This window comes from Prunus avium, chromosome 6 (genome assembly GCF_965620075.1).
Source record: "Prunus avium chromosome 6, drPruAviu1.hap1.1, whole genome shotgun sequence".
NCBI classification, from domain to species: Eukaryota; Viridiplantae; Streptophyta; class Magnoliopsida; order Rosales; family Rosaceae; genus Prunus; species Prunus avium.
This window is the reverse complement of record NC_142289.1, coordinates 10,550,739-10,560,217: the sequence shown is the minus strand read 5'-3', so window position 1 is coordinate 10,560,217 and position 9,479 is coordinate 10,550,739. Positions and strand designations below refer to the sequence as shown.

Genomic DNA, 9,479 nt, shown 5'->3' with positions numbered 1-9,479 from the left:
TTTAAAAGTCCAGTGGTATTCAATTATGATTTTTAAGTAATCAATAAAAATCTGATGGTATTCAATTAGGATTTTAAAATCATCAATGCAAGTCTGGTTGTATTCAATTAGGACTTTTAAAATATTAGAAAAAGTACGGTGGTATTCAATAACTTACCGATTTTGAGGTATTTCATTAAATGATGTATTGTGTGAGACTTTTCAGTGGGTGATATAAATACCAAACCCCATAAAAAATCTCACCCTATTAACCTCTGATTCTCACGTTGCTGGCTTGTTTTGGGAGAAGATGAACAGACTTGAGAAGATAAACAAGGTTCTCATCTTTTTTATGCTTTTCTCTTCACACGTTTGTTCTCATATATGCTATAATACTATTTTTTTTTGTCTCTATTTGTATTATTTGTACTGCTTTGCTATGAGCACAAGCCTATATATTCATTTTTTATGTGTGTTGGTCTGCTCTGGAACAGACAAAAAAGAAGAAAACCAATCTGTAAAGATTGATAGTTTGGATGTTTTTGGTTTGTTGTGCACTGCCTCACTCTTTAGGAATTTTTCTCTTTACTTATTATTTCATAAAATAATATTTTACTGTTATAAAAGCTGGAGGATGACGATTGAATACTATGGAGCTTTTTTGTTTTGACTTGACCCCATAAAAAATCTTTCTTTTTATATAATACTATAGTGGACGGTGGAATGAGTAGAAGTAGTTTATCACTAGGAAATTTCCTTGCATTAGGATGCTTTATTTCTTGGTTTGAATGCACAGTGTTTGGGTCTTCTAGTCCCACTTGGGAGAAAAGGACCACTGTGCTACGAATTGTACTTTGGGCCTCTAGAACATGAAATATAATCAAGGGTTTGCATACCAATCAATTAATAAAAGTTTATCAAGTTGTATATGCAATGATATTTATTACATACTAATAAAAGTCTAATCTTTTTTTTTTATTTGCTCAGATTGGTGTATAATTATAAGAAGATTGAAGCATACTTTATTTGCTCAAGAGTATCCAGGTAACTACACATCACTAAAATTTGAGACTTTCTTTTTTTGCAAGTATGAATTTGTCCTAATGGCCTTCTCTCATGTGGTTATTTGGCTCTATCATTGTTGTTTGATGTAAAGTTGTGAAAATTATGTGTGATATATGATATAGTAGTAAAAGAAGTTTTTCTTACATGTATGATGTAGTAAAATGAAGGATTCACAACAAGGAAAGGACAAAGGAAAAGGCAAAAGTTCCGATAATTATGAACTTTGGACCAAGGAAGAAAGCGATTTTCTGTTAGAGCTATTGGTTGATGGTATCAATCGAGGATGGCGTGATAGTAATGGGTCAATAAGTAAGCAAACAATAGAAAAAAGAGTACTTCCTCGCCTAAATGAGAAAACCGTGTCTCCTAAAACATATAACAATTACTTGAGCCGAATGAGATGGTATAAGAAGCAGTTTGATAAAATGACTACTCTTATGCGTAACAACTCTGGATTTGGGTGGGACCCAATCACAAAGAAGTTTACGGCTAGTGATGAAGTATGGGAAAATTACTTGAAGGTGAGCCTCATATTATATGCTATGTCACTTACTAGCTTACTCTAATATTTTATTTATAATATATTAACAATCATCAATTTTTTTTTCTTTGCTAGTCCCACCCAAGTCACAAGAACCTTCAGACAGAAAGTGTTGCTAAGTATGATGATTTAAAAATTGTGGTTGGGGGTGCAACTGCTACTGGGAATGGCTCACTTGCATTAGGTGTCGATGATACCGATGCAACAACTTTTAGGGATGAGGAAAACCTAAATTTTGGGATGGAAGACTTTACATATGATTGTTGCATTCCTAAAAGGACACAAATTAATGTGCAAACAACCAATTAAAAATACCCGCAAGTGCACGAATCTATCGAAGTATAGATTATGTAAGTACGGGGTCGATCCCACGAAGAACTTGTCGGTTTCCTATAAGTTCTAATTCGAGTACAAAGAGAACACTTAATTAACACACCACAAATGCACAAATGAAAGAGGGAAACTAGAAATGAGTAAAGAAGTGTAAAAGAAATGAAACAACACAAGAAAACTAAAGAAAAACACAAACAGCACTTTTTATCACCCTTTTATCACCTATGAACAGTGCTAAAGCGACCGGTCGTGAGGCAAAAGCGACCGGTCGTTTTTGGGCAGAGTCGAAACTCAAATTTTGACGTGAAAAGCGACCGGTCGTCAGGTAAAAGCGACCGGTCGTTTTTGGGCAGATTCGTTTTCTCTGTTTTTCAGTTTCGACCTCTGTCTAGTGTTTTGCCTATAGCTTTCCAACCGTTTATCCAAATTTCATGTTCTTTATACGGTTGGATTCAGCACAGAAAATGAAAGAACACAACGCGGACCAAAAGTCCAAAACAATTACAGAAAGAAATAAAATTCAGTAACAAAGACACGTAATGTGTCAAACACGCAACTCACACACACATTGGGGGGGGGGGGTTTGATTTGTTTGAAGTGACCTATTTCTATTGCATGAAAGTAAATGGACTTTAAAATTGAAAAAGAAAGGCAGAGATGAATTATCAAAGATTGGAATCAAGATGTAACAAACACTAGGGTTTCGGAATCCACCCTAAACAATTCTACCAATGTTCATGGATACTCAAGTGATGAACTCTAAACGTGTTGTTGAAGATGTTCGCAATCAAGACCAGTACGAGTGGCTCAAGACGCATTGATTCTCTCTAATGTACGTAAAGTGCAGTACGAGTGCTACAATACTTGTGCCTTCCCTATAATCGAATCTAGGTGTGCTTAGTACTTTGATTCAATTACAAGAAAAACCCATTAAGTTCAAAGAGAATATGAACATCACAAGAACCCTAATAGCATGGTGTTTACATTAGGTATTCAAGAAACCAATTCACATGGATGATTCTTACTTCATCCATTTATTGCTTAGGATAACATGAAGATACACATAATCCCAACAATCTCAAGAAGCATGCTTTCAAAGGTGATCAATCAAAGAAGAACATACATCAAGGATAGATTAATTTGGTGAATTGGAATTCATCAACAATATCTAGAAATTCATACACTCAAGCATCAAAACAATAAGGTAATCATGTTTAGGGCTTCAACCTAAGCCCTAGCTATGGAGTTTAGTTCCTCATAATCATTTCAAACACAAATTTGAAATATAACTAGAAAGAGTTTACAGATTTGGAAATGATGAAAGCTTGAAGTCTTCAATGGTGGAAGTCTTCCCGCTTCTTCCTGCGGCTGCACCTCCTTCTCCTTCCTTAGCTTTTAGCTCTCCAATCTGCTCCTCAATTGTGGAATGATGTAATGAATTGCTTTCCCACGTTCAAAAGCCTCTCATACTTCAGATTGCACTCACCTTTCCCTTGCCCATCAATTTACAGCTCACACTTTGAATATAAAATTCATTCTTTCCTCCAAAGCCTTCACCCATTGTCCCCTTGCCATGATGAAGCTTTGTCCTTGAAAATATGCTCTTTGCCTCAGAAAATATCTCTTTCACTAAGGTAAATTCTTGTTACCAAGTGTTATGGTAACAAGAAGAATCAAGTGACACATTGGAGGTAAAAGCTGGACTACTTCGGATTTCTAGAGCTGTGGTAACATGCTGGATTGGTTGGATAGGCAATACTTGTCCAATGGAGCTCAAATTTGGATATGTTGTAGTTAACATCCATTGGAACAAGTTTCATGAAGATCTTCACCTCATCCGAGCACCAGAGCATGTTGATCCCAGGCCAAGAAGTTGACCTACGAAAATGAACAAAAACAGAATTTATAACCAATAATGCACTTTTAGCTCATTTTCATTCTAACCAAGGTAAAATCTAAGAAAACACAAAAAGGAAGTAAAAAGCTATAAAATGTCAAGAACTAACTCAAAATAATAGGTGAATAACATGAAAAATCATGTGTAAAAATGAACCGAACAAACTTCCCGAACTTATCTGAGAGAAACGGAGGCTGAGAGAGGTGCTGGCTGATAGAGGCGATGGCTGACAGAGGTTTTGCGCAGATCTTCTTGGTGCAGACAGAGATTTGTCAGAGAGGATGAGAGAGAGGAAGGCTGAGAGAGAGAGAGAGAGAGAGAGGTTTGGCTGAGAGAGATGATGGCTGAGGGAGGTTTTGCGCAGACAGAGCCTCTGTCAATGGGGTTTCGGCTGCTGAAGAGAGGAGATGAACGAAATTGGAGAAGGAAAGGAACGGACGAAAGGAAAACGAAAACCTAATTGCGTTATAATTTTGGGAAATTGGCGGCTTTGCCCCCGGCGCAGCTAATTTATTCAATATTATCCCAATTTTGAAATCTAATCACAAATATCCCCTATAAAAACTCTCTATTGACAACTTATTGCCCATCCTTCACTTAGGTTTTTTTTGTTCTCAGTTGTTGCTCTTCTTCTTCCTCTTCTATCTAGTCTCTTGTTCATCCTCTTCTTCCTTCTGCCAAACCTCACAGGAATCCACCTCCACCATAAAATCTCGCTTAACTCAATCTCCTCTTAGTTATATCTTCAAACTAGGAGCTAATTTGAACCTCAAGGTTGAACCCCAAATTTGGAACCGAACCTTAGCCAAGGTGTGACTTGCCACCTCCGTCATCGGCCTCCATAACGGAGCCACAATCGTGACTCTCGACCTCCGTCGTCGACTTCCACCACAAAGCCATGACACCTTCATCTTCGATCTTCACTGTGGTGAGTTCTAATATTGGTTTTGTTTTGTTTTTTTTTTTGGGTTCCTGTTATTGATTGAGATTATTGGGTGATTACTTTTACTATTTTGAATGAGACATTAATGGGTTTTTGTTGTGGTTTGTTTGCTGTTTCTGTGATTGAATGAAATTTACCAACTATTTCTTGTGGTTGTCAAGCTCTTGGACTTGGATACATTGTTTTGTACTTTAGATTTGTCTCTGAAATCATGCATACACTGTTTTGTGATTGAGATTTGGACATGCAGACCTCCTTGAAAGTGGTGTATTCACTCTTTTGTGATTGTGATTTGTCTGTGAAATCGCTTAGGTGATATATCAAATTAGGACTTATGGCTTTTCTGAGCAACCTGTAAGAATACATATAAAACTCATAGATGCTCTCTGAAATAACAGTAATGTGGGTTTTAACCGTAAGAAACCAACATCATAATTTGAAACCAGTAGCACCACCAACAAATGCAAGATTCTCATCCTTTACTTCTTTTGAAAGTGATTGGAGAGTTTGTAAGTTTTATGAGAATGCCAATATTTTAACATACGTTTGATAGTGTAAAGTTGGCATATGTTGGATCTTTGTTTTCTCTATTTTTTTCATAATTCAATCCTAGATCTGTTTTTGGTGCAGTCTATACAATCCTCAAGGTTGGTATCATGCCAAGGTTGTGTTGGTGCCGTGAAAAGGGTTCTTGGAAAACTTGAAGGTTTGTTGACAACTCTTTGCATTTATCTAGTTCCATTGTCTTGCTCTTCTTCTTCTCTGAGACTGTGCTTCTTTAATTGTTTGAACAATGTCAAATGCACTATTGATGATTTCCTGATTTCCTGATTTTTATTTTTATTTTTATTTGCCTGCGAGGACACACATTCACTGCACCCATGTTTATAATTACTTTTAGATTGCAATTGAGTAGTATGAAATTGTGTGCATGAATGTGAACTTTAATTTTGCAATGGTACTGTCTTGTGAAAGCTTGCCATATGAAGAATTGGGTCATTTAGAAAAGCCAACAATCTATATGAATTTTGATATTGGTTTCTATTTTGAAATTGGTTTCAATTGTGATTGAATGTTATGTTTTTGTTTCCATTGTGATTGAATGATTTACTTCTAATATGCATTTTTTATCCATTTTATACAGATGGAAGATTGTCTTGTTTTAAGTGGCGACGTTCTTTTGGGGAGGAAATTGCTAACTTTCAGCTTAAATTCGAGTCTAAGAGGACATGTCCTAGAATTTTAATGATAGATATAAATTGTGTTAAAATTCCCGACTAAGAGGATATGTAAATTTTTTATTTTTTGCCACTTTCTTATGTATATCTTAAGATGTAATGAGGTAACATTGCTTCCATAGTAGGGAAATTGGGAAATTATGGGTGTAAGAATGTGATTTCATCAAGGACGTCACATCCTTTTTTGAGAAAACACGTTATATCCATTTAGTGTATATTACGTGTATATTGCTTGTATATTGTCTATATATTGCTTGTTTATTGTTTTTGTATAACCATTTATTGCCTTTTATTGTCATTGTATTGTATGTTTATTGCCAATTTATAGCTTGTGTCATTTTTTGAGGAAAAATGAATATAAACTCTTATGGCTTGTATTGCCTTTGTATTGCCCCTGTATATGGCTTATATTGCGTAGGTATTGCCCCCATATATGGCTTGTATCGCCTATGTATTGTGCAAATAGGAGGACTCGCAAACCAATTAATGCAAAAAATAGCAAAAACCAATTAATACAGTGACAATAAGAACGCAATAGGAGGCTATATAGTAGCAATACTAAGGCAATATGAGGCTATACAGTAGCAATACAAAAACTGTAATAGTCCATCTTATGTGGGAAATGCTGGGCAAAACACAATGTATATAATGTTCTCTCTTCAATGTATAATATAAGGAGAAGTATTTTTTCCAGAAGCAAAATATTTAGGTCCAATCGTCATGAAAAAAAAAAAAGAACCCTACAAATGAACCCTGTAAAAGAGATGGCAAAACAAAAAAATTCCAGGTCCTCTTTGTTGTGCAACAACAATTTCATCAACAAATATGCAAGGTGCATTTTCCATGGCCTTCTTAAAAAGATAGCAAACTCATGAAGCACTAACACCAACAACAACCAAAGGTTAAGGCAATAAGCCTAGCAATAACTCATAGGTAAGCCTAAATCTAAAACACTGAATGATGATGGCTGTCATACTACAATGCCTCTGTACACTCTTCCCAGTCATCAAAGAACTCTTTTTTCTCACCTTATAACTGATATGGTTTATGGCATCTGCCTGCAACAACCTACAACAATGAAACATAATTTTAGAAAGAGAAACAAGGAAGGTTATAAGAATTGGAGAGCAATTCCAGAGTGAACTGTGGAATGAACAAAGCAATCTTGTAATTGGTGAACCCATTATCCAATTCCTCTACAAGCACAATCTAACTTTGCAAAATGTGTTCTACATTGTAGAGGAGCGTAATTAAAGTAAGTGGTGGGCATCAAGCACAATTTAACTTAGATTATTATCTTACTGGATATCAAGCGTTTGCTTCTACTTAAGCTCACCATTGCTAATTCAATATTATGGATGCAGAGAGCTCACTTAGTAGTTCATTATATCAGTTTATGTAGTTCATTCAAAAATTACATCCCAAAACATAACAAAACAAATTCAGATCATAACAGATTCTTGAAGATGCAGAACACTTTCTAGTGGCCCGAATGTTCCTTTATATTAGATCACACAACTCCTATAAAACCAAGAGACCATTGAACCAAATAATTGTGTTTCTTCAATTGTTTTTTTGTCAGAATAAAAACCTAAACTCAGTAATAAATTCAATCAGCAAAAGAAAAACTTCAAAATCATTTTAGCCTGGACAAGCTTCAAGCTTCAAGCACAATATTCCTTACGACAAATAGAGAAATATTTGTTGCACAATCCCAAAATTTTGGTTCAACAAGTTTTTGTATAATCCTACTTAAATAACATTCTCTACACAAGCTGAAAATATTAATTTAAAAAAAGAGAGATAAAATTTTAAATTAAACGCACAATTATGTTTCAACAAATTTATGTACAATCTCACTCAAATTTGACTTGGAGGGACTTGAAGTGACATTAAGCACCAAAAATTTCAACCCATATATGAAATTGAAACAAGCAGAAGAAAACCCAAATAACATATGGGTATGAAAGTAAAGCAGAAAAGCTGAGTACCTGAGATGCCATGGATTTCAGGAAAGCTGAGAGAAATTGAGAAATTTGTTGAATCGGAGGGGAAGAATGGCAGTCGAAAGAGGTGACAGAGAGTGAGAGATGGAGGTGGAGAAGGGCGGCCGAAAGAGAGAGGGTGAGGTTGCCATCACTGATGTGGGTTAGGGTTTCTGAGGAGGTGACAGTTGCCGTCATCGTGGGCGAGAACGAGAGAGAGAAAACAAGAAAAGATAGGAGATGGAAGATATAACTAAGAGGATATGGAGTTAGGTGAGATTCGTGGAGGTGGATTTTCTGTGAGGTTTGAAGAAGAGGAAGAGGAAGAGACTAGAGAGAAGAGGAAGAGGAAGAGCAACGAATGAAAAGAAAACAAAAACTAAGTGAAGGATGGGCAATAGACTGTCAATAGGGAGTTTTTATAGGGGGTATTTGTGATTTGATTTCAAAATGGGAATATTATTGAATAAATTAGTTGCGCTAGGGGCAAAGCCGCCAATTTCCCTATAATTTTTGTGCTGATTGTGTGCATGCACGCCTATGGAAGCTTCATATACAACCAATAAAAAAGAGCCACGTGTAAAAAATATATTATAAATATATATAATATAAAAAAATATATATAAATTAATTATTCTGGACCGGTTCGGATTGGACCGGTTTTGAGTGTTTAAAAATCGAGATTGGAACCGGTCTGAACCGGTTCGGTTTGGATTTTTTTTCGGTTGTTGACTTTTTCAATCAACACGGTTTTTTTTGGATTTTTCCAGTTTGGTTTGGTTCGATTTTGCGGTTTTGCGGTTCGATTTTTTGGATTTTTCCAGTATGGCTGGCTGATACGACATAGCAATAGAAAGCTGAGCTTTTTTATATTAGGCCAAAAGTCACTTTTGGTCCCTGTAGTTTGGCACTTCAACCACTTTTGACCCTGTAGTTTCAATTTTGTCATTTTTGACCTTGTAGTTTCATACTTGTAGCAATTCAAGGAGATGTTAAAATTTCTGTCAATTTCTTTAACGGAGTAACCACATGGAGGTGCAATTTTGTCAGTCCAAAACCCCACATAAAATCTTGTCTATACCCCACGTAAAACCAAGAATTTAGTATCTTTCTATTATGATTGTTAAATCTGATTGCTATTTCACAATGAACATTTGAGTGTTTTTTTTCAGTCAAATCTGATTGCATTATACCCAAAATAGGGGAGTGGCGGACCCAGACTTTCGTTCATCCGGGGACTTAAAAAAATTCAACCAATATATAATCAAACAAAAAATATTTCAAACTTTGAATATTAATAGCATTGTCTAATAAGTAAATTTACAATTATCCTCGACGACTTTTCATATATATATATATATATATATATAATAAAATCAATCATCTCTACAAATTGAATGCATATAAATAAGAATATAATGAAATTAGTTTGTAAAAAATAACTAAATACTAACCTGTAAAATCAATTGAAGTAGCGAGTTTGATTTGTTGGGCTGCA

General features: G+C 35.4%; 1 pseudogene; it reads left to right on the top strand.

Annotated features, from left to right (window-relative positions):
* Positions 1-1,205: 1,205 nt before the first annotated feature.
* Positions 1,206-5,462, top strand: LOC148293631 (uncharacterized protein At2g29880 pseudogene; annotated as a pseudogene).
* Positions 5,463-9,479: the final 4,017 nt, after the last annotated feature.